The sequence below is a fragment of the Berghia stephanieae genome, chromosome 12 (genome assembly GCF_034508935.2).
Source record: "Berghia stephanieae isolate SIO BIC M18660-M18661 chromosome 12, UCSD_Bste_1.3, whole genome shotgun sequence".
NCBI classification, from domain to species: Eukaryota; Metazoa; Mollusca; class Gastropoda; order Nudibranchia; family Aeolidiidae; genus Berghia; species Berghia stephanieae.
This window is the reverse complement of record NC_088371.1, coordinates 14,313,520-14,341,330: the sequence shown is the minus strand read 5'-3', so window position 1 is coordinate 14,341,330 and position 27,811 is coordinate 14,313,520. Positions and strand designations below refer to the sequence as shown.

At 38.1% G+C, this 27,811-nt stretch overlaps 1 protein-coding gene across 1 annotated transcript in view; it reads right to left on the bottom strand.

The window, feature by feature from the left end:
- Positions 1-27,811, bottom strand: part of LOC144958170 (uncharacterized) — a 396,336-nt gene that overhangs the window by 188,700 nt on the left and 179,825 nt on the right. Inside the window, exon 2 of the mRNA XM_078889943.1 lies at positions 26,637-27,248. The gene's annotated coding sequence lies outside the window, so the exon portion shown is untranslated. The remainder of the gene's footprint in view (positions 1-26,636; positions 27,249-27,811) is intronic.

Here is a 27,811-nt window from a genome sequence, read left to right as displayed (position 1 = left end):
AAGAAGAAGAAGAAGATGATGATGATGATGATGATGATGATGATGATGATGATGATGATGATGATGATGATGTTGATGATGATGATAAAAAAAGAAGAAGCAATGCCGATGAAATAAATGTTAACCGCCACGCACAGAGGACATAACAAGAGTATTACTATTAATTGCCATTAATTCTACCTGTCAGTGAATTAAATCTCCTATATTATTATTAAAATCCATAGAATCAGCACAGTAGTTTTATACTTAATGATAACCAGCTCGAAATGCGACAGCCACCAGAGTCGACAATCCATATATCACCTTGGCCAGAATCACCATTTTCTTCCACAAATTAAATTTCATCGACAAGCAAAACCCCCAAGTAGGTAGTTATTCTCTCCCCTTGTTGTTAAGGGAAGTAATCAAATCCCACAGGGAGGACAATCGGTCTCAACTTCCGCCACGGGCAAGTACCTAAGAGTTACCCGTCTTTGATCGGTGACCAAAGGGCCGTAATTATGTTTGAATCTTTGACTCAATTTCGGAGACGTGGTGGGTAGTTGTCGTGTCTAAATATTTTGTCCACCGATAGATCCTGGCGGATGGGAATATTTTGACAGAGAATTAAACGTTATTTATAAAAGTAAATAAAATAATTCGTCCACAGCAGAAATTATTTTTAGGCTCTATCTCATGAAAACAACAAGGTAACCATGGGCTGCGTCGCGAAGTCATCAACAGGGGGCGAAGTTTCTTGCTCAATGAAACATAAAGGAGCTCGATGTGGATGTACAAAAATGCAGTATCCACTTGGCGACAAAATATAATATTGTATATGGTGGATTAAATGCCCGACGATGTGAAATGAATCCTTGTACGAGGGCCTTAGTCGTCTGCACTTGTAACCGGCACTTCCCTGGTCAAATGTGCGCGTAATATCCTGAGGTGTCAGCATTTACATCACACATACATATATAGCTTATTATTTTCACGGATTCATTATGCTTGTTGCATGATACTTCGTTTGTGGCCCAACAGGCCACATGGAAAGAACATTCTATTTCATACAGTACAAGCTGCCTTATTTGTCATCCTTTTTTGCACTTACTCTTACAATATCAGTCAAAGCCTCGTTTCATTCTTATCTGAGTCGATAATGTAATCTGGAAAGTGCCTTACATGATGCATAAGGGTACAATACTCCAGTATTTGAGTTTTGCGAACATTTGTCACCCAACCGGTCACTAACCATGCTTATTATTTATCACAAGACAAGCCACCACAGATATATTATGGTCAATCAACGCCATACCTTTCCAGGCGCTTCCAAGGGAACAAATTATGATTGGACGAAAATAATGAAGAATGAGAAATGACCTTTTACCAAAACATAAATTTAATAATATTATAGAAAAAAATGTCAAGAAGGAAAACGATGAGACAATATTTTTTTTAAAAAGTAGGAAAAAAAATGACATCGAAAATGGCCAATAACAATAATAGAAAATCAGACGAAAATTTATTGGGTTTCCCCTGCAGCGTTCCTCGTCTGCTCCTGCCCATAACTAGCTTTCTATCCCATTTGCATATTCATGAGACCGTCGGCTTCCTGCTCGTTTGAGACCCTTTCAAAATTTCCTCATCTCATTTGGTCTCGCTTTGAAGTCTCGTGATGACTCGCCCTAAGACGCCGGATGTCCAAATATGGTGATGGTTGGGTGTCATTTTCTTTGTTTGCTTTTTCCGCTAAAGTTAGTTCAAGACGTAAACAATAAACAGGCCGAATGTTATTATATCTATATTATTATTATGTTCTTTTGGTTTGAAAGAAAACTCGATTTAAACTTAACATAATTGCAAATAAAATATCTTTTATCATTTGTAAATTCATTTGTAAAAAAAAACAAACAAACAAACAAACAAATACCTAGAAAATAAAACAAACTAGAAGTAGTATTTTAAGATTATCTTTTTTTTTTATCCAGCACGCATACGGTTGACTAAAAATAAATTTTGATGTGTACCGATATCTTGACTACTGTGATAATTTTTAATGTCAAATCGTTCAATTTTAGAACCTGTCAATGTAATAAAAATAAGAACACATTTTGATAAGAAATAACACCGGTGACGTCATTGAAGGGGTTTGATAATAAGATTCTTTAACTCAAGGGTTTGAAAGTTCGAACTCGTTTTAACGCGTGCTCCCAAGGCATTGAAAGAAAGTTATATTGTAATGGAAACACTTCTACAATAATTCATTGTCCATCACGACAATGCTATCGTAAATGCAGCCCAAAATGTCATTCGATTGATATATATGTAATTTATTGCTAATATATATATATATATATATATATATATATATATATATATATTATATATATATATATATAATATACATATACTTTTTAGTTTTTAAAAAAGAAAATATACACACTCTTTGTAAAAGTCCTGTCTTTTTCCATGTTTATTCTGTTTGCCTATGTGTCTCTTTGAGGTTTTTTTTTATAATTGTGGTTGTTGTTGTTGATGTTGTTGTTGGTTGTTGTTGTTGGTTGTTGTTGTTGTTGTTGCTGCTGCTGCAGTTGTTTATGTTGTAGTTTAGTTTTTTGCTTTGTTATTTTCTCTCCTTGGTTAAACTTTCGAAATCCATATTTAATGATCGAATTGAATTCTACACGAAGTTAATTTGAACACATGAGTTGAATGAAATGAAGACTTAGAAAGTAATTCGTAAGTTTAATTTGATTGGAAGTCCTACAAAAAAGCAAGATGGAGCGATGGATGCCACAAAAACGCGAGAAAGTCATTAAAATTTTTACCTCTCGAAAAATATCATCGGGGACCTTTTTAACATTTTAATAATCACCGGAAAAAATTTATTAGAAATGTATTGTAAAGTAGGATTCCTATTATTGAGTATTATAGCATTCGACACACAAACATGGTAACCATAATTGGGCTTTTTTTTCCAGAACACACACACATACACACACATAACACACATACACACACACACACATACCTATTCTAAAACCTTGAACGATGCAATGATGTCACTGCGGAATAAAATAGAAACTGTATTATTCCCCTTTCGAAGCCGGGATGACGAAATTAATTTGGAGGTGTAGCCATACGCTACTACTACTACTACTACTACTACTACTACTACTACTACTACTACTACTACTACTACTACTACTACGACTACTACTACTACTACTACTATTACTACTTCTACTACTACTATTCCCCATCGAGCTCCGTCTTGTAATTGCATTCTATTCTAAGTCAGGAAAGTTAAGTACAAGGACTTTGAACTCCTTCCATGGTCAGATCAGTTAAGTACAAGACTGTGTACCTTCCATAGTCAGGGAATTTTAGTACAAGGACATTATACCACTTCCAAATCGGGGAAGTTAAGCACAAGGCCCTTGGAGCCCTTCAACGTCAGAGAAGCTAAGTACAAGGGTCTCGTCATGTTTTCTGTAAATTGTTGCCATTGACTGTGCACCCATTGCAAAGCTCTTTGAAAATGTTTAGTGTAGCTTCGTAGCATAACTTTTTTAAAAAATTAAATATATATATACATATATTATATTACTTATTGCCCATTATGTAGTAACGAAGGACCCCTATCTTCTTCTACCCATGGCTATCACCTTCAGGGATCTCCATGTCTCCCCCACTCTCTCATCTATCGCCCTCTCCTGTTCTTCTCTAAGTTGCTCGGGGGCTTCCTCTCTTACCCATTACGGCATTTGGTTCATCCCGACATAACACCGTTTTGAGGCGATAGTTCACATAAGCGGCTATGTGGTCCAGTGGTATGACATCCGCCTTCAGATCAGAAGGTCCAGGGTTCGAATCCTGCTCTGAGCAGCGCATAGTTTAGGCCTTGGAAAAGGCGTTGTACTCACATTTTCTCATCACACTCGGTTGTAAAATGCGGACCTGGTCGTTATTAGCGCTGTCACAGTCCGATTTAATATCGGCCTTACAGGCGTCATGTCTCGTCTTGTTGGTTGGGGACACCTTGTAAAACGCTTTTGGCACGATAAGTGGATATTGCTCTATATAAATCCTCATGTTTTAAAATAACAATAACGATGGGTTTTGTTTTGTTTTTTTGATGAAAAATTAATTAAAATTGTGTGAAATGTTGTTCTTTTTTCATTTCTCTCTTCATACCATAAGACCACATAGCCGTATCCTCTCTCTCTCTCTCTCTCTCTCTCTCTCTCTCTATATATATATATATATATATATATATATATATATATATATATATATATATATCAATCTATCTATCTCTATCTCTCTCTCTTCTTTTTTATAGACTTTCGTTTTGAAATATTTTTCTTCATCATTTTGTCAACAAGTTAAAATGAATATCAGAGCGACAACCTTGTTATAGAATTTCCCAAATTTAATAAAGAAAATACTCTGGGATATTGTGAAATTTAAAAACAGTCATCAAAGAGCAAATTCAGCGGATGTGTTTTATGCAAATCAGTCAATGGCCACTGGATACAATTTTGACTCGCATTATGAGTTCTCTTCAAATCTCTCTCTCTCTCCCACCCTCTCTCTCTCTCTCTCTCTCTCTTTCACACAAACACACACAACTCTCTCTCTCCTCTATCTCACACACACACTCTCTCTCTCAAACACACATACACACTCTCTCTCTCTCTCTATCTCTCTCTCTCTGATTTGTCTCCTTCTTTCTCTCGCCTCTCTCCTTCTCCCCCTGTCTAATACTCTTCCATGCTCTCTCTCTCTCTCTCTCTCTCTCTCTCTCTCTCTCTAATTCTAGTTCTCTCTTACTGTCTTCTCTCTTCCCTTTTCTCTCTGACGGATATTGTAAGAGTGTTAATACAAAAAGGACTACTAAGAGGCGACTGGTACCGGATGAAAAGGAAATATCGTTCCATTTACCCTGCGGAGGAATAAATTATCAAGCCCATTGATTATGGTTAATCTACAGAAAAGCGTTATAAAATTATTTTTTTTTCATTTACAGTAGCCAATCGTGTTATTTACGTTTTTTAAAAACCCCAAAGTTATTATTAATATACGATTCTTGCATTTTGGAATTCCGAACAAAGTTCGAATTCCAATACGCAATACTGTAAGAAATATTTTATTCTACCCCTCAATATATTCTGATATCGTCGTCTTTGAATAAAAGACATGTTCAAAAAGACTTAAATGATACTAATCTTTTTAAAATAACATAATATATTTTAACGAAATTTAACGCTTGATAATCTGACGTCACAAATTATTATTGTAAACGTGATAAAACTAATTCGTTACTCTTTATGGGGTGGGTTAGAAGGATAATTACCAATGAAAACAAACCAACACATTTCTTGAGATGAAACATTTTTCAGAGTTGTTTTTTTTTTTTAATTAGTTTGGGTTTGCTTTTGTTTGTTTGTATGTTTGTTTGTTTTTCATTTGTTTTTGTTTTTTTGCTTTGTGCTTTGTTTTGTTTTACTTCTTTGTTTTATTTTGTTTTTGTTGTGGTTGTTGTTGGTATTGTTGTTGTTGTCTGTTTTGTTGTTTTTTTTCCTAATGATTTTTGTTTATTTTATTGATAAATCTTTGTGTTTCCCTTTTTATTATCATCTTTAAACCCTTTTTTGTCTTTTGTTTCTTTTTGTTTAATGATTTTTGATTTCATTTTTAAAGTTTTAAAATATTATTTTGGCTTTGTATTTTCTTTAGGGTTTCCCGTTTTTTCTATCTTGCTTGGTTAAAAAAAATTTGTGTTGGTTCTGTATTATTTTGCTTTTGTTTTTGTTTTAGGTTTTTTGTTAGTGTTTCTTGTTGTTTGTTTGTTTGTTTGTTTAGCCATGATGGATGGCTTATAGATTTATACTCGGTCACCCACAACAACAGCAGATGTTTACCGCAGTCTTTATTACTTCAGTGCTCTAAAAAAAATAATTCACTATCAAGTCATTGTAGTAGTCCTTACAGAGCCATTTGGCTCTTGGAGCCAAACTTTATCCCGGTTTCTATAGAGCGAAATGGACTATAGTAATTGCTTGCACTCGTTGTGTAGATTCGCTAGTCTATCACAAAGTACTTTCCGCTAAATCTAACAGACCCAGCTACCCAATCACTGCTGGGTATGATGGATGACATATAGATTTATACTCGATCACCCAACAACAACAGCAGAAATTTACGACAGTCTATATTACTTCAATGGAGCCAAACTTTATCCCGGTTTTAATAGATAGTTCGAAGATGACGTCACTTAGGTCTTTGTTATTGTTTTCTGCCATCCGCGTTTATGAGTAATGCTCACTGAACTGTATTAACCCGACTATAAACGTTCATGGATACACACAGTTTTGTGTGTTTGTCCGCTATACTTCCGGATGGCAATGTTGTGAGCCTCTTAGCCAAGCTCATAATATTTATAGATAGTTCGAAGTTAACATCATTCAGGTCTTTGTTATTGTATTTTTCCATCCGCGTTTTTGAGTAATTCTCACTAAATGAACGTTTATGGTTACACACAGTTTTGTGTGTTGGTCCGTTATACTTCTGGATGGCAATTTTGTGAGCTTCGTAGCCAAGCACATACTATCTATAGAGTAAAATTGACTAGAGTAATTGCTTGCAACTCATTGTATTGAAACGCTAGTCTATCATAAAGTACTTTCCGCCTGACTTAACAGACCCAGCGACCCAATCACCCAAGCGGGGGGCGGGGGCGGGGGGAGGGTTGAAAAAAACAACTCGACAGCACCCGGAATCGAACTTTGTTCCTATTGGTGTGAAGCGAGTGTTCTACCAACTAAACCATCGTGACCCCCCCCCCCCCCGAGAAGGTCAATATGATACAATGTTAATGTTGCTGCTTGAAATCTCGAAGAAACAATTAATAATATTCAAATGAATGGGACCTTAAATTAACTAACGCAGACAGATGGCGTGGACGTTCGGAGTTTACCTTTGTCAACAACGCGATGAATGAATCACTAAAGACAAATCAGAGATGAGAGGATGGCTTTAAATATCCCTAAAAGTAAATTTAGACTTAAGATGATACAAGCATGAACTTTGAGATCGTTTTTGCGATTTAAGAAATAGTATTTATCTCCACCATAACGATTCTTTTAAATTAATCCCAGTTTGGGGGCGAAGAGCAAGATTATTAGCCCCCAATTTCCTCACATGGACAACATGGGTGATTCCTGTTGACATCAGACATCTTGTTTGATGAATTATCTATATTCCTTCGTGGAATGCCTAGGCTGCGGTATCTTATGATATCGTGGCGGAAGGGCATAATATATATTTATTTAATAACGAATGAATAGTCACACTTTCCCAGAAAACCAACAACAAACATTACGAGACAAGCTGTGGAGTAGAACTCTCAGGGAAAAAAGAAAGGTTGGGAGGCCAAAGAAAAGACGGAGAAGGTCGTGTAAGGAAGAGGGGAAGTTGGCTAGAATGTCCTGGGGAGTGATGAAGAAGAAGACAAAGAGCATAATTCGGTGGAGATGTACTGTTGAAGCCCTATGTTTGACAAGGAATATGAAGGATTAAATGAATAAATGAATTACGAATAAAAATTAACCCCAAGTTTCATATTTCAGGCTTTGAATTCGATTAAGCTAAGAGAAGATAGATTGAAATGGTCGGACATGTAAAGAGACGAGAGAGGGAGTACGTGGGTAGGAAAGTGTTGGACACAATTAGCGGGAAAGAGTAAAAAGGGACGCCCAAAGACTAGATGGTGGGATAAGGTAAAGGACGATATGAAAGAACTGGGCCTGAAGGAAGCTGATGCTCTGAACCGAGATGCATGGAGATGTGGCATTCATTATGGCAACCCTGTGGGATAAGCTGAAAGAAGAAGAAGAAGAAGAAGAAGAAGAAGAAGAAGAAGAAGAAGAAGAAGAAGAAGAAGAAGAAGAAGAAGAAGAAGAAGAGAAGAAGAAGAAGAAGAAGAAGAAGTTCATCCCGAGACAATACCTCTTTGAGACGGTGGGTCACAAATGATCAGAAACAGGAAATGTTCGTTTTTGACAGTTATAGAAATTGTATTTCTTCCATATTGAATGTCCATAATGTTTCATAGATGCAAAGCTTGGAGCTTGACGCATAAATAGAAAGAAGAATCCGTGCGATTTCAAGCAAAAACTTCAGAAAGCCGCTTTGAGTGCCATACACAGAACTTTGTGAAGAAGTATGAATGAAGATGTATTTGAAGAGGTAGCAGCTAGACTTGGACGAATTCGTTCCCTCGTGGGGGGGGGGGGGGGACGTAGTTTCCTCGAAACTGGGAGAGAAGTTGCCAGGCTTCTGTATCAGCAAAAAGAAACACTGAATTGCAGCAAATTGACTGAGATCAAGAAGCTGCCAAACAGAAACGTGACTTAATCAGGGGCGACTTTCCACTCGTCCTACATGTGCGTGTTGTAGACAAGAACCTGAAACCGCAGAGCATCTAGTCAAGCGTTGTGTTGCGACGAAGCTACCGGGTGAGTCCGCGACTGTAAACAATTTGCGGAAACGAATTCGCCGCCTGGATAGAAACGTTGTGAAGGTAGATGTTAAATTTTGCAAGTCAATGCACATAGTGTCAGGAACGCTGGCAACAGCGCCTAGAGAATGGGGCCCGATAATGGCAGCAATCCAGCCCCCGGATGTCCGGAAGGAGACGATTAAGGTAAACTGGCTATATAAGATCCGAGAGAGGGGGAATGGGGATACTCCTCTGAAGCGCATTATGGACGGCGCCCCCGTTTCGAGCCGAAATAAGGCCCGGCAACCCTTGTACGCAGCTTCCCTGACTACGGACAGAGATGCATATACGAGATGGAAGTCGGTTTGGACGAATTCAATCCCTCGTGGGGGCGGGGACATACACTCCTCTAAGTTTGGTGAGAAGTTGCCAGGCTTCGATACCAGTAAGAGGGGACACTTGGTGACTGCGAATCGGCTTCGGTCGAGGAGCTGCCTCACAGCAGAGGCGCTTCGTCAGTGGGGCTTTCCACCTGTCCTACATGTGGAAAAGAACCCGAAACCGCAGAGCATCTAGTTTAAAGTGTGTTGTGACGAATATTCCGGGCGGGTTTGCGACGGTGCACGAGTGCGGTGAATAAATTGTGGATTGGGTCGATCGTCATAGGGGAAGGCATTACCCCCTCCTGTCAACAGTAAAGATAGTGGAAGCTCGCCTGGTTCGGCCAAATTGTGCGTGATGAAGGAATGCAAGACAGTGCTGCAAGGCATGATAGAAGGATAAAGGAAAAGGGTTAGACAAAGTAACAAAGAATGGGCAGGTCTCATGATGGCAGAACTACTGGGCAAGGACCTCAAAAGAGGTGAATAAAGAAAATTGGTTAAGGCGTCATCTCTGTTTGTTTTGGTTTTAAGGGTTATACGGCGCTTGAAACACGCTAAGGTCATATCAGTGCCAGTAAAAAGGAAGAACATGGGATGGTAAAAACATTAAAGAAGTACAATTAAAAGGAATTGAGGAAAAAGTAAGACAAAGTGGAATGAATGGTTCAAAAAGAGAACAGATGTAGATTGAGATCACCTAAAAGTCTCGTCCAGACAACAGTCCAAGATCCCACTAAGAGGAATACAGTCAAATGTTTACAAATCATATGTTCAAAATAACGGTACTAAATAACAGAGTGATGATTTACAAGGAAAGAAATATCATCCCCCAAAACAAGAACTATACATTCGACTGTTTCCCTGCCAGCCAAGTTCTCCGGCCAGGCTCAGGACAAAACCAAGACAAAGACAGAAAGCAAGTTGGAAAACAGATATAGGGAGATAGAAGACACAGTAAGTACCTCCTTGCCCACTATGGGAGGTCATGAATCCCACCCATACGTCATTTCTCATTTCTCCTCCGACAAACCATCTGGTTATGGGGGAAAGAGTGGGTGGGTAAGTAATTTCTTCTCACAATAAAACTGATGAATTAAGCCAAAAATTCATATTCCAACCCAAAAAAATGTAGATATAGTTCTAGTCAATATTGTATTCACACCGTTTTGAGGTAGTGGGTCACATTGGTGACCTGTCGTCTTTCAGTGAATGTGTTTCATTATTATTTCCCCTTTTTCACCTTCAGGCATAAAGCAGGCTAAAAGTAGACGTTACCATAATGATATATATACATATAAATAATATAATAACCAATTTTGTCATAACACTAGCCTTAACGTAATGTACTTAGAAATAATATCTCATTACAATCTTCCATCAAAGTTATTTCCCCTTGTCCATTATTTACTTCGACGGATCACAGAGTGGTCTCCCATTTTCCAGACAAGGGAGGCGATCTCTCAGGCCTATACCTACTTCCGGTGCCATCAAATATAGACTGTATTGACCCCTTCTTCATACTCGTCCATAGGATATCGTTTATGTTCCGTCCCCATCAGCCCCCCCCCCCTTCACCCCCCCCACACACACAAACACACAAAGCAAACCCTTCAAAACCCAACCCGTCTGTTTTTCATTTTTCATTCCCCCCCCCCCCCCCCCCGCGCTCCCCACCCATCCATACGATTCAATGTTCTTTCTTTCTTTCTTTTTTATTTTTTAATTTTTATTTTGTCTCTTTCAATAATTATTTCCGTCTCTGGATTACCCCCCCCCCCCGCCCCCCCCCCCCCCCCCCCTCTTCCGCTTACCGCATCTTTCTTATAATGGAGCGGTTGATACCAGGACTACAAAATTATGTTTTCTGACAAAAGTGAGTAATGAGGTCTGTACGGTAATGTGTCCACCCGATCCGCTGTGACCCAAACTCTTTCAAGGCCGGCTGAGAGCGTAGTCATCGTTAACTTATAGTTATAGCCTGACACTAGAACCCACTAGGACTTACAGTTTGACGTCAATTTTTAGGTTCGTGCAGCGTCTAGTGAGTTGTCGTTATTAGAGCTCAATGAAACAAGTGATTCCATTGGTTGAACTGTTGAATACTACTCATGAGTTGTTTTCTCTTGTGGCCAAAGACTTTTCTTTTGACGACGTCATTTATTGGTCAGGCCGTAGCCATCGTTAACATATAGCCTGACACTAGAACCGTGGCCTTCGTAAAGTTATGCCCTGACACTGACAAAAAAATGACGTCAAAATGCCAGTCTTTTGCCACAAAAGAAAACAAATCGTGAGTTGTATTCAATAATTAATTCAACCAATGAAATAACTTGTTTCCATGAACTGTACTAACGACAACTCACAAGGCGGTGCAAAAACCAAATAATGACGTCGAACTGCCAGTCCTTTTGGATTTCAGTATCAGGCTATAACATAACGAGGCTACGCTAGAACCCACAAGGACTTACAGTTTGACGTCAATTTTTAGGAACGTGCAGCGTCTATTGAGTTGTCGTTATCATAGCTCAAGGAAACAAGTGATTCCATTGGTTGAACTGTTGAATACTACTCATGATTTGTTTTCTTTTGCGGCCAAAGACTTGTGTTTTGGCGTCATTTTTTGGTCAGGCCGTAGCCATCGTTAACATATAGCCTGACACTAGAACCCTGTAGGACTTACAGTTTGACGTCAATTTTTAGGTTCGCGCAACGTCTAGTGAGTTGTCATTATTAGAGCTCAAGGAAACAAAGTGATTCCATTGGTTGAACTATTGAATACAACTCACGATTTGTTTTCTTTTGTGGCAAAAGAGTGGCATTTTGACGTCAGTTTTTGGTCAGTGTCAAGCTATAACTTTACGATGGCTACGGTCAGGCCATAAGTTAACGATGGCTACGGTGAGAATTAAGTTTTTTCTCAAGCATGACAACAAGGCCGGAGACAAAAAGTCATCCTTTCATCCTTGGAGATCATGGACGTAGAATTTAAATTGATTAAAAGTAATCTTTAAAACATCATATTAACAACATGCATCTTAAATATTCTGAGTATTTTTAAAAAGATCAAATTTTAAGCTCATTACGCAACTTGACAATGCATTTATAAACTCTCTTTTCTTGTTACTTTATAAAATGAAGCTCTATATCAGTATAATTAATAATTATCATTATGATAATCAGGTTTAATCTACCTTGGAAAATTATTGAATCCTTGGCTTTGCTTGTAGTAATTGTCTTCAGTCCATCCATCATGAGTCAATTCATATAAAATGAGATGATAATCGGATTGCTAAGACTTTATAGATGTCATTTTGTATTCACTGCCGTTTACAAGTACAAAGCGGTCATATTATGCATATGGCGTGCTATGTTCGTGCTAGGTACTTACCAAATGTCAACTGAAATTAAGGACCGCGCAAACGTAATCCGGGCATTCCAAAAAAAATCTGCGCAATTAAAACCATTGCCCGAAAAAAAAGATTGCGCAAGTGAGTAAAGGCGTGGAGTATTTGTTACGTCATTCTGCGCAAGTGAATAAGGATGTAGGGCATGAGAGGGAGGAGTAGTACCTCACGGTGAAAGGCAGTCACGCTTCTTAGTGATCCTGAGAAATGGCTTAGTAACTTATTTGGTCTCCACCTCTTGTGTCTAACTCGTATATGGCTCCAAGTAACTGATGTGCACTCAGTGGCCACACCCCGGGCAACGGTTTTGACTGACCGGCTAAACTATACGAGGGAACCCAAAGGCTCTGACGGAGAGTAAGGAGTCGTCTTTCCTTTATGTGCATGAAGACTGTTATGGCGGAGAGTGCAGATGATCCAGCAACATGGACAATGGACTTGATGGCGTTACAGCAAGGTGTATGGTACACATGGAGCGCGTCAAAGACGTTAAATGATTGCGGTCGGCCATCGTAGAAAGGATTGGGGCCCTACTATGTATTATCCCATTGTATTGAAATGAATCATGCCACGTAAAGTTTATAGAAGTTATACAGGTACCCCTGAGCCCCCTGCGGGTGTGATACCTGTTGTAAATATTAACAGGGAAGAGACAATCTCTTCAGGGAGTAGTACAAACGAGGATGACGACGTCAATCTAAAGCCTGCGGGAGGATTGGAGTCCGATAATGTATGTATGAAATATGCAGGGAAATGTCTACGCATTGGAACATGGAATGTCCGGACATTATATACACTAGGTAAACTGGACAACTTGATTTAGGAGACGGATGAGATGAAGGTGGACATCCTAGGAGTGTCTGAGCACAGATGGACAGAAGAGGGTACTGTAAAAAGAGACACTCACACATTTATCTATTCTGGAGATAGTGAACATCAACATGATGTGGGTGTGCTGGTGAAATCTAACATTTTCAAATATATTATAGGTATATATGCTGTAAGTTCCAGAAACATGATGATAAAATTGAGAGCCAGACCTTTTGACATGTCAATCATCCAGACATATGCACCCACAAGTGATTATTCGGATGAGGACATTGAAATATACTACGAAGAATTACAAAGTATGTTGAAACACGTAAAATCAACGGATGTGTTAATTGTCATGGGTGACCTAAATGCTAAAATTGGGAACGGGAAGGAGAGTGACGTGGTTGACCAATATGGACTTGGGGTTAGAAATGAGCGTGGAGACAAACTAGTTCAATTCTGCATTGAAAATGAGCTGATTGTACCAACACATTTTTCCAGAAACCAAAGAGAAAATTATACACATGGAAAAGCCCAGGGGACTGGTGTAGAAATTAAATAGATCACATTATGATCAGGAAAAGGTTTCGCAACAGTGTAAAATCATGCCAAACATACCCGGGAGCTGATATCAATTCTGACCATAACCCACTTATTGCAAAGCTAACGTTAAAGCTAAAGAAAATTTAAAAAACCAAAGATATTAGAAAAATTGGACATCGATCGTCTAAAATGGTCATCAGAATTGCAGGAGAAATATAATGTCTCTGTTTCGAACAGATATGATGAACTACTTATTGAATCACAAGAACAATTCTCACAAGCAAATGATATTGAAGAAATTGATATAAAATGGAACATATTCAAAGACAGCATAAAATTGGGTAATAAGGATATTCCAAAGAAGGAAAAAAGAACAAGAAAGTAATGGATGACACCAGAAATTTTGGATCTCATGTCAGAACGTAAACAAATGAAGAACAAACCAGAGTATAAAGCGCTGAATAAGAAAATCCAACACAAATGTCGCATAGCAAAAGAAAATTGGCTTAACCACAAATGCAGGATGATCGAAATATTTGGCCTAGATGGAAAAGCAGCCCACGAGGAAATAAGACAAATTTCGGGCAAAAAACGCACCACTAACAACAATAACTGTATTAAAGACAAAAATGGTAAAATATTATTTGAGAAAAAGGATATAAAGGAAAGATGGTGTCAATACATTGGCGAGTTATTTGATGATAACAGGCCCCAGATACCTTTGCCAAGCAATACTGACGGTCCTCCAATACTCGCATGTGAGATAGAAAATGCATTGAAAAATATGAAAGATGGCAAGGCTGAGGGTGAAGATGGCATTGTAACAGAAATGCTAAAAATTTGAAAGAATTCTCAATTGTGAAACTAACAGATCTCTTTAACAGTATTTACAATACAGGCTATATTCCAGACGAACTTGCCAAATCGGTTTACATCACGCTACCGAAAAAACCAAAGGCGACAACTTGCAGTGATTTCCGCACAATAAGTCTGATGCCCCATGTAACTAAATTATTGTTGAAGATCATCCTAGAAAGAATCAGGTCTACCATCGATAATGAAGTTGGCGATGTACAGTTTGGCTTTAGAAAAAATAATGGGACAAGAGAAGCAATTTTCTGTTTAAATAATATCACACAAAAATACTTTGATCATCAAAAAGAAATCTATGCATGCTTTATCAATTACGCAAAAGCATTTGATAGGGTACAGCATGGAGAATTAATGACATGTCTGGAAAAGGCAGGCATTGATGGCAAAAGTATACGGCTAATCACAAATCTAAATTGGCATCAAAAAGCAGCCATCAGGATTCAGGGCGATCTGTCACCTTTCACTCCAATTAAAAGGGGAGTTCGTCAAGGATGTATCCTCTCTCCATATCTATTTAACCTGTACACAGAGTTTATCTTCCGTAAAATCGAGCACATTCCAGGTATTGTTATTGGAGGTAGGAGGATAAATAATCTGAGATATGCAGATGATACAGTAATGTTGGCATCGAACGAGACAAATCTACAGATCCTTGCAAATCAAGTAAACCTGAACAGTACAGCAAAGGGTCTAGAGATGAATGTTTAAAAGACGAAGGTAATGGTCATGTCAAAGAAGCCTGAAAAAATCGCAAAAGTCCAAATTAATAATCAAAACATCGAACAAGTAGATTCTTTTAAATATCTTGGACAGACAATGACCAACAACGGAAAGAATGAGCTGGAAGTAAAAAACAGGATTGCTATAGCTAAGTCGAGGTTCAGCCAACTGAATAACAACAAACGCAGATGAAAACGAGAATACTCAAATGTTATGTCCACTCAGCACTTCTCTACGGCTCAGAAACATGGACCTTGAACAAACAAATAGAGAAAAGAATTGAGGCCTTTGAAATGTGGACTTTCCGTCGCCTTGGAAAAATCAGTTGGAAAGAAAAGAAAACAAATCAAGAAGTCTGTGACATCCTTGATATCAGACCGACCCTAATGAAAGTAATAAAAACAAGAAAACTAAGGTATTTTGGACACCTAAGACGCCATCAAACTCAACAAGGACATTCTTGAGGGTAGAGTTGAGGGGGAAAGAGGAAGAGGCAGGCCAGCAAGAACTTGGATAGATGATGTGAGGACATGGACAGGATTTTCGGCAGCCGAATGCAGTCAGCAAGTTGTCAACAGGGAAGATTGGCATGTCATTTCAAGTCGACCTCAACCCATGAGATGACACTGGAAGAAGAAGAAGAAGAATAAGGATTCAATAGTCTGATGTCACGTCCGCCCAGCAATCAGCAACTTGGTTCTAAACAAAGAAAATCGGTACTTCTTATTCTAAATAGGCATGGGGTAAAAGTAACCTGGGTAAACTACGTATATAGTCGGTGTTAGGGTTGAGTGGGTTAAAAGACCTATGGCATATTGTCGTGCGGCTATGATGTGGTCTTGTGGTATGACACTCGATTTCGGATTGGAAGATCAAGGGTTCTTGCCTCGCTCGGCACATAAGTTGAGTCCTTAGAAAAGGCTCTTTATTCACATTCTCTCACCGTACTCATGGGTAAAATGAGTACCTTACCGTTTACAGCGTTCTCTGGCCGAAAAAAATTGTAATAACGCCTAAAAGGCGTCATGTCACGTCCTATATGTTGAGTGTTGCTGTTGGCAAGGGACCCCTTATAAAGCGCTTTGAGCACGTGTCGTGGATATTGCGATATATAGAAGCTCAATTTTTTTTCGTCTTCAAAAATCACACTTGATCATTTATATAGTGCAATATTCACAAGCCGTACTCAAAGCGCTTTACAAGGGGTCTCAAGCCAACAGCAACTCTTAACATGTAGAACGAGACATGACTAATGCCTGTTAGGCGATCTTACATTCTTTTGTTTTTCGAACATGGACAACGTTGTAACCACCAGATATTCATTTTACACCTGAGTATGAAAAAAGAATGTGAATAAAGAGCATTTTCCAAGGGAATCAACTATGCGCCACTCAAACGCTAGTCCCTCCGAAGGACTGCGACGTCCCAGGTTTGAAAGTTTTTGCTCTAGAAGAGGGTCATTATAATTGATCGATATGTGAAGGATGAGTTTTCTGGCCATATTTTTTATATGATTTTTTTTCCAAAGTACGGCAGTCATCTATAGATAGTATGAAGTTGACGTCACTCGGGTCTTTGTTATTGCTTTTTTTGCCATCCGCGTTTATGAGTAATACTCACTAAACTGTAATAACCAGACTATAAAAGTTCAAAGTTACACAATGTTTTGTGTGTTGTTCCGTTATACTTCCGGATGGCAATATTGTGAGCATCTTAACCAAGCGCATACTATCTATATTTTAACCCACAATAAAATAAATAAATAAATAAATGAATAAAACTCAATCGTAGCCTCATATATTTTAGTATAAATCCAGTTTTCATCATCCAGATTACCCCAAAATATCACCGTTTTGAGATAATAGGCCACGAATCTTGATATTTCTTGATTTTATGACATTCTTTTTTCAATATGAATCAATAGTCTGATGTCACTTCCGCCCATCAACGAGCAGCTTGGTTCTAAACAAAGAAAATCCGTACTTTTTATTCTTCATGCTAGCTAGATCTTTTTCACATGTCATGTAATCAGAATGTATAAAAGTAAAAACATGATCAGCTTTATAATGTTTTTCTTCTCTGGATACAATTTTATGCTCGTCGGAGAAGTATTTCATAAGGGCGTCCGCCATTTGTTCCGATAGTTTAGAACCAGTTACTAAGTTACTTTGCGTCATTACGAGGGAAGTGACGTCATCACGACTGTTGAAACCTATTATTCTTAAGACCATCCGCTGCTGTATTTATATTAAAATGTTTTTAATGCTCTCGATCAAGGATTCAATTCTTTTTCCTTTCTGGCCTGTCGTCGCTTCCTTCTTGATTCACTCAACGGCTGACAACGAGGGTACTTAACTCAATAAAATGGCATTTGAAATATAATCTCGCGTTGACACCGATGTCAATCAAAAGATTTGGCGATGCCCAATGCGCCATTAGGCGTCCATTCATGAACTGTCAATCACACTTTGGTGTCGAGGGAAATGTTTACATTAGAAGGTAAATTAATGTCGAGACGGCCTTGGGTTTAAAATGTATTTATTTTTGGTTGATAGAATAGAGAATAGATAGTTCGAAGTTTGATGTCAATCGAGTCTTTGTTATGGATTTTATTGCCACCCATGTTTATGAGTAATTCTCACTAAACTGTATTAACCAGACTATAAATATTCATGGTTACACATAATTGTGTGTATTCATCCATTTTACTTCCGGATGGCAAAGTTGTGAACTTCTTATCCAAGCGCATAATATCTATAAAGGTTCATGGTTACACATAGATTTGTGTGTTCGGCCATTATACTTCCGGATGGCAATGTTGTGAACTTCTTATCCAAGCGCATAATATCTATAAACGTTCATGGTTACACATAGTTTTGTGTGTTCGTCCATTTTACTTTCGGATGGCAATGTTGTGAACTTCTTATCCAAGCGCATAATATCTATAAACGTTCATGGTTACACATAGTTTTGTGTGTTCGTCCATTATACTTCCGGATGGCAATGTTGTGAACTTCTTATCCAAGCGCATAATATCTATACTGGAGGGGAGAAGAATATATTGTATATTTTAAAGTGTTTAAAAAAATATATTATTTAAAGTTTCTGTAACATTTTGTTGTGAGTAGTGAGCACAATTCGCTCTTATCTTAGCGTCAGGCGAACACTATTCACTCTCAGTGAATATGTTTTATAAAGAGACTTATGGATAGTAAGCGCTTGGCTAAGAAGCTCACAACACATATAACGTACCAACACACAAAGCTCTGTGTAACCATGAACTTTATAGTCTGGTTCATACTGTTTAATGAGAATTACTCCAAAACATGGATGGCAAAATACAATAACAAAAAATGGAGCTTTTATATAGTGCAATATCCACTAAATGTGCTCAAAGCGCTTTACAAGGGGTCCCTGACCAACAGCAACACGTAACATGTAGAACGAGACATGACGCATGTAAGGCGATATTACACTTTTTTTCCGGACAGAGAAACGCTGTTAACGGCCAGGTACTCATTTTACACCTTAGTACGGTGAGAGAATGTGAGTAAAGAGCCTTTTCCAAGGACTCAACTAATCGCCGAGCGAGGCTCGAACTCGAAGACCACAAAGTCGCACGAAGACACGAATGACGAATTTATAGAGAACGAAGTTGACGTCACTCAAGTCAATGTATTGATTTTTTTTTTATGAGTAATTCTCACTAAACTGTAATAACCAGACTATAGATAGTATGCGCTTGGCTAAGAAGCTCATAACATTGCCATCCGGATGTATAACGACCAACACACAAAACTGTGTGTATCGATGAACGTTTATAGTCGAGTTTATACAGTTCAGTGAGCATTACTCATAAACGCGGATGGCAAAAAAACAATAACAAAGACCTGAGTGACGTCATCTTCGAACTATCTATACTATATGATCTTTTTTACCTGCCATAACAAAGTGACCATTTATTGACTAAACCACTTGCTGTCACCAGGAATGTCGAGGGAAGATTGTAGTTTTGGGCTTGGGTTTTTTTTTCTCCTTTTTTTCGCTGCACATTGTACATGGTTATCACAACGATACCCATAAGCACACACACACACACACACACAGACACACACATACACACAGACACACACACACAGACACACACACATATACACACAGACACACACACAGACACACACACATATACACACATACACACAGACACACACACATACACACAGACACACACACACAGACACACACACAGACACACACACATATACACACATACACACAGACACACACACACAGACACACACACATATACACACATACACACAGACACACACACACAGACACACACACACAGACACACACACATATACACACATACACACAGACACATACACACAGACACACACACACATACACATACACACATACACAGGCACATCTAACACAAATATAGAATGTCCCAAAAAAAAGTATACACGTGAAGAATAATTGTAACCGTGGAATATGATAAAAGTTAATTATTTTATATTGAAAAATATTTGTAAGTATCATTTTATTGTTTTTCACTGCATTGTAACTACATTTTAAAATAATAAGTGCATTTTATTAAATCCCATATTTACAATTATTTTGGTTTGTATACATTTTTTGGGACACCCTGTATATAATATACAACCCCCCCCCCCCTTCCCTTCTCTACTCCTCTCCCCCCCCCCCCCTCCCCCAACACACACAAACACATACACACACACACAGATTCGAATACCCTACACAGTCGTAACGTCACTTCCCTCGTAATGACGCATGGTAATTTAGTAACTGGCTCTAAACTATCGGAACAATGGCGGACGCCATTATGAAATATTTCTCAGACGAGCATAAAAGTGTATCCAGAGGAGAAAAACATGATACAACTGATCATGTTTTGACTTTTACACATTCTGATCACAAGACATATGAAAAGTTCTAGCCAGCATGAGGAATAAAAAGTACTGAATTTCTTTGTTAAGAACCACGATGGCCGCCGTTGCTGGGCGACGTGACATCAGACTATTGAATCCAATAGAGTCACCTTGACCTCAACCATGGTTACCCCCACCGTCTGTGTTTATACAATCGATCCATCGGCCAACAGGCAACTTCCGGTCTAGTCAAGAATGATTGAAAGTCACAAAAATTTAACTATTTATTTTCAATCTATCAATATTAAAGATATTCCCGTTTTATCTCTTTTATCACTTGCCTTTTTTAAACAAGTCTGGTTTTCTCTAATAGATTTGTTTTGTTTTGTTTTTAATTTTAAAGCAAAGAAAAAATGAAAAAATGACAAATAAACAAAAACACTCATTTTTAAGCTAGTGACCCATTGCCTCAAATCGGAATAAAGATGCTGAAAAAAAATCTCGACTTCACATGAGATTGATCTGGGTCCCTTTACATGTAAAGCGATTGCTTTACCAACTGGGCATTTGGCGCCGTTTGTTTGATTTTTTCATAAGTTAAGAATTTCAAAATTTTGATATCCTTTAAAGCTTTGTTTAGTATTAATTTCCCATCTCTATCATTTTAACAATTTCCACCTGCTCATTTGGTAAAAAATGCTGCTCAAATATCAAATTGAGAAATTAAGGAGCAGGCACTAGTGTTAGATAAAAATCCTTAAAAGTGTGTTTAAAATAGTGCCAGATAAATCAAGACTGAAAAATAGAAGTAAAAAAGAAATCATCCCAAAAATATCAGTCGTTCTCGACCTGGGATCGAACCTCAGTCCTCCTGACTACAGGTCAGACGTGCTACAATTACAAAGGAATTGTGGTATTTTTTTCCTGTGTTTTTCTTTATTGCTTTGTCTGTTTTATATATATATATATATCTACATTTTTTCATTACTTTTACTTTTTCTTATTAAGCCATTTTGAACGCATATTTAAGAAATGTTAAATGTAAAAACATAAAATGTGATCTGATTTTTTTGAAAAGGTACGGCGCATGTGCTGTTAGTATTGTTTCCTGAAAACAGTAACTGAAATAGATTGGAATGTTTATCAGAAAAAAATATAGAAAATTTTCTATAATTTGAGATCGTATTTGATCCACAGCGTATTCTTTGATAAGCTATCTGGATATATAATCCTATAGATAGTTCGTAGATGACGTCACTCGGGTCTTTGTTTTTGTTTTTTTGTTGTTTTTTTTTTTTTTTTGTTTTTTTGCCATCCGCATATATGAGTAATGCTCACTGAACTGTATCAACCTGACTATAAACGTTCATGGATACACACAGTTTTGTGTATATGGTCCGTTATACTTCTGGATGGCAATGTTATGACCTTCTTAGCCAAGCGCATACTATCTATACTTTTTTGTCAAATACCCTGTATTCTCCAAAGAGTAGCTACTAAATGTCTTTGGTCTACAATCTGTATAGATAGTGTGCGCTTGGCTCAGAAGCTCACAACATTGCCATCCGGAAGTATAACGGACCAACACACAAAACTATGCGTAACCATGAACGTTTACAGTCTGGTTAATACAGTTCAGTGAGAATTAGTCATAAACGCAGATGGCAAAAAACAATAACAAATACCTGAGTGACGTCAACTTCGAACTATCTATAGATAGTATGCGCTTGGCTATGCAGCTCACAACATTGCCTTCCGGAAGTATAATGGACCAACACACAATGACGGTGATGATGATGATGATGATGACGACGACGACGACGACGATGATGATGATGATGATGATCATGATGATGATGACGACGACGTTGACGACGATGATGATGATGATGATCATGATGATCATGATGATGATGACGACGACGTTGACGACGACTACGATATTACTCATAAAACACCGATAATTACGTTTATGAAAATGATGATAATTGTAGTAATAACAATACTTTTTTAAAAACCCGTCCCAATGTAGATATGAGACGTTTCAACAAGCGGGTGGCCAAAACCCAAGCGACACCTTCAACCCATCTCCAAATTAAACCCAGTGTGTATCCGTTCCACGCTATTATTGTTATCAAATTCCCTCCTTTGTATTGGGCCTTTTTGTTTGTTTTTGTTTGTTTGTTATTATTATTCTTTGGTATGAGTTAAATTACCCCCCTTCAAGAATTTTAATATCGTATATAGATAGAATGCGCTTGGCCTGGGAGTTCACAACATTGCCATCCGGAAGTATAACGGACCAACACACAAACTCTGTGTATCCATGAACTTTTCTAGTCTGGTTAATACAGTTTAGTGAGAACAACTCACAAATGCGGATGGCAAAAAACAACAACAAAGACCTGAGTGACGTCATCTGCATACTATCTATAGAGATCGAAATACCATAACAGAACGCTTTTTTATAGATAGTTCGAAGATGACGTCACTCAGGTCTTTGTTATTGTTTTTTGCCATCCGCATTTATGAGTATTGCTCCCTGAACTGTATTACCCCGACTATAAACGTTCATGGATGCACACAGGTTTGTGTGTTGGTCCGTTATACTTCCGGATGGCAATGTTATGAGCTTCTTAGCCAAGCGCATACTATCTATACTTTGACGAAGTTGACGTCACTCAGGACTTTGTTATTGTTTTGGCCATGCATTTTTATTAGTAATTCTCAATAAATTGTATAGATGCTACTGTGCACTTGGCTAAGAAACTCACACCATTACCATCCTGAAATAATACGGACCAATATACAAAAATGATGATGATGATGATGATGATGATGATGATGAGGAGGAGGAGGAGGAGGATGAACATGATGATGATGATGATGATGATGAGCATAGCTCATTGGGCAGCCTATATCACTATTGACCTTTCTTATATTGACCACAATTTCTGAGCTATTAGTTACAATTTCTGAGACATAAATCACGCTAAGGGCGTTTCCTCTCTTCCTCCTTTTGTCCTTTTAATAATGAAATCATTATGATTAACGCTTTCTAGACTCTTTTAAACTTAATTCTTTGATGAAAAGAAGTCCTATGGGCAAATTATAGATCTCAGGCGTGTATGTTATCATAGCTTTGTTTAGTACATGCTATGCAGGCGATTTGATCCTCCCAATATTTTGTTATTGGCAGCTCTGATAACACGAATCGTTATAGGCTCATTGGTGGTGTGGAAATACTCTGATGATGATGATGATGATGATGATGATGATGATGATGATGATGATGATGATGATGATGATGATGATGATGATGATGTGGTGGTGGTGGTGGTGGTAATGACGGTGATAATGATTATGCTTATGATGATAATGGTAATACTTGTGGTGGTGATGGTTCCGATGATGAACACGAATAGATGCTGATGATGACGACGACGACGACGACGACGATGATGATGATGATGATGATGATGATGATGATGATGATGATGATGATGATGATGACGATGATGATGATGATCATGATGAAGATGATGATGATGATGATGATGATAATCTTGATGATGATGATGATGATGATGATGATGATGATGATGATGATGATGATGATGATGATGATGATGATGATGATTAAGAAGAAGACAAAAATGAAGAAGATGACAGCGGTGAAGTTGACAAATGACGACGATGATAACATTAATAATCTCTTAATGCCGTAGTTCAAAGGACATCGTTGTTGTTGTTTGTTTTGTTATTTTTTTTTTATTTGGGGGGCGGAGGGATACAAATATATCTGTCCCGCTCGCAAGTATTTACAAACTGGACGTAAATTGTTCCATCAGAAAACACTCCTTGTTTTCTTTCCATTCTCCCAGCTTATTCTCAATGTCGGAAATCTCCCCGAGATAAACTTGGATTGGATTTTCTATAAACATGAATGACGAGGAAATCTAAAAGGACGTATCTATCTGATTGGTGAAAAAAATGTAGTATTTTTGTGGTTATTTAATGGTATCATTTTTTTAAAAATTCCATTTATCATTTTCTTTCTCACTTTCATGTATGTTGTCGTCAAGTTATATTGAATTATTGGCGAAAGCCTAAGATTAAATAAACTTTGAAACTTTGAAATTTGGTAACACTTTGATCCATAGAGTGGCAGAGTTTCTCCTCATAATATGTATAAAGTTAGAGGTACAGAAGTGATTTATTGCTACCCTTCGGATACGACGAAAACAGCAAAAAGTGGGTTACTTTTCACCATGTCTACACGAATCCTGATTGGATTTTGGGTTTTTTGGACACCGTACACTGACTCGTCCCCAGGTAGAAACCGCCCTCTTTGATCTTTGAGTCCAGCATTCTCTACTTCAAATGTATCCGTTTACGATGAATATTATAATACATTTTAAAATTTTACTGATTTTTATCGTAATATCCTGCCATTGGCTAAAAGCAGAGAGACGTTGGAGAGACACTGAAATATTAACATAACAAGTGAGAGATGGAGAAAGAGAGATAGAGAGAGAAGGGGGGGGGGGGCACAGATTCTAGAGAAGCTATCTGTGACTCCCATTTTCTTCATAAAAACAGTAATTCGAATGAAAGGGGGGAAAAGCAGTAATCTATCGTGAATAAATTTGCATTTAAACTCAGCTAACTCCATGTGAAATGGCATGAACGGGGATTAGTACTCCTTAACTCTTAACTCTTTATGGACGGGACTGAATTTATTATATAACGTAATCAGACACTTCCTCTTCTTCTTCTTCTTCTTCTTCTTCTTCTTCTTCTTCTTCTTCTTCTTTCAGCTTATCCCGCATTTTGCAGGGTTGTCATAATGAATGCCACATCTTCATGCATCTCCGTTCAGAGCTTCATCTTCCTCCAGGCCCAATTCCTTCATATCATCCTTGACCTTATCAAACCATCTAGTCTTTGGGCGTCCCTTTTTCCTCTATCCCGCTATTTGTAAGTCCAAAACGTTCCTTCCCACGTACTCCCTCTCTCGGTTCTATAACATGTCCAAACCATTTCAATCTACAAATCTTGTCATGAGGTTATAATCTTTGAGTTCACGAAGGCTACACTCATTAGTCGTCAGGACGAGTTTAAGAATACACTATTCTCCAACTCTTGCGTTTTGAAGTTTTGAACGATTTCCCAATGTCAATATTATCTTCACACATATCATTTGTCACCATTTAATTTGTATAGTATCCACTTACCAACGGGTAAATGTTTTACCGACATCATTTTGAGCTTTAAAAAAATGAGCATTAAACGTGCTCAAAGCGCTTTACAGGGGGTCCCTGGCCAAGAGCAACAATTAGCATGTGGGACAGGACATGACGCCTGTTGGGCGATATCACATTTTTTAGAACAGAGACAACGCTGTTAACGGCCAGGTACTCATTTTACACCTGACTAGGGTGAGAGAATGCGAGTAAAGAGCCTTTTCCAAGGACTCAACTATGCGCCGAGGGAGGCTCGAACCCAGGACCTTCCGATCAGAAAGCGAGTGTCATGACCACTAGACCACATAGACATTATAATATTTGACCTTAAGAATTATTATCGATAGAATTATTATCATGGTAACGATATTTCAATAAACGTCAAAATCTTTTGTGGTAAAATCGGATGAGTCGGTACGGGATGTGAATATTCCCCAACTGCTACGTTTTTAGCGGGTTTTTTTTTTTTTTTTTTACAAATGATAATCAATAGGCCGAGGATAGTAGGAAAAGAACGAAGAAGAAGAAGAAGAAGAAGAAGAAGAAGAAGAAGAAGAAGAAGAAGTAGGAGGAGGAGGAGGAGGAGGAGGAGGAGGAGGAGGGGGGGAGAAAGAGGAGAAGGCGGATGAGAAGGAGGCGGAGGAGAAGGAGGAGGAGTAAGAGGAAGAAGATGAGGAAGAGGAGGAGGGGGAAGAGAGAGTGGAGGAGGAGGAGGAGGAGGAAATGTTGAATAAGAAAAAAAATGAAAAAGAAGATGTTTGAAATCGAAATCAAGTCTCAACAGGGACAACAGCTCTCTCTCTCTCTCTCTCTCTCTCTCTCTCTCTCTCTCTCTCTCTCTCTCTCTCTCTCTCTGAAATGAAACCTAAGATATGGATCCAAATGACATGGACTTCGATAATATCCCGAATTCCAGATCATTTATATAGGGCAATATCCATTATACGTGCAAAAGGCGATTTACAAAGGGTCCCAAGCCAACGGCAACATTTAACATGTAAGTCACAATGTCGCATGTGAGGGGAAGTTGCCATTTTTTTTCGATAGATACAACACTGTTAATGGCCAGGTATTCATTTTACACCTGAGTATGGTGAGAGGACGTTAGTAAAGAGCCTTTTTCAATGACTCAGCTATGCGCCACTCAGATCGTCGGGACTCGAACCTCCGACCTTACGGACCGAAGGCGAGTGACATACCACAAAGCCACCTTGTCGCACAATACCAGAAATAAGAGAAAAATATAATATGGCAAAAAAAGGAATACTCACCCGTTAATACTGATAATCCATAAAAATCAATTTGATCAAATTCGATGCGATCCGTACAAGTCAGTCTTCGGTATCATAACATTATATAATATAACTATTAATTGTCTGAACGTCTTCCATAAAATCCTGAAGCAATTATAATATTATATGAACAATATTCCTAAACTTTCTTTTCAGATATCGCATCGCATCCAATCCGTACACGAGGCACTATTTAGAGCTTAACTTTTAGCTGATATGAGGGATTCGGGCTTATGTGCAACTGAGGCACCAATGAAAACATTTTACATGAGAGTTCATGATGTCTGGATGACCTGGGGGGAAAAGTTTTATTCTTGTTCAGATATCACTTTCTTTCCTCAATGATACACTATTTAGAGTTTAACTTCTACCTGAAAAAGAGCACGCTCTTTAGGGTGTGTTCATGATCATATAATAATATGTCTGAATGTTGAAGAAGAATTGGTCTTGCTTGGTAGAGATGCGAGCAAACAAGCCAACAAGCCACCTCAAGACCTCTTTTGTGGACCGACTTCAGGAATGAAGTATCGTGGATATGTCATCAAGGATGGTATGGTGGAGCATTGTATCGTATCCAAGCAAGTCCAAGTCCTGAAAATAGAGAAACAATTCAAAGAGAGAAATGAAATCAATAGTTTTCGTCAACTTGAGAATTACAAGCGGAGACCTTAAGTCAATAAACGAATCCAGTCGGAATCTGGATTTGAACTACGTTTACGACGTGACGGAGGATAAATTATGTGACTCATCGTCGCAAAACGGTATTATGTCGGAATGGAATGAATTGATAAAAAGTCGACGTGCACTTAGTTGCAGATCTGATAATCCAATTCCTTATGGGCTCATTGTTTTAATGGAAATGTTTAAAAAATGACGCAAAATATATTCCACTACAACAATGTTAAACTAGGCCCTAAAGTGGGTTAGGATGTCAGACCTGCATATATGCACACATCGAAAAAAGTCCAATTAAAGTTAAACTGATCTAAAATATGAAATCTTGATTTTTAACGCTCTAAAATACTGTATTGGTTCTTCTTCCTAAAACATATAAACCCAACCCAAGTCAGATATATGTTGGTCTAGAAATGAAGTTTCAGCATCTCAACCTTTCCGACTTAATCCCGTTTTGAGTCAATGGGTGACATATAAGA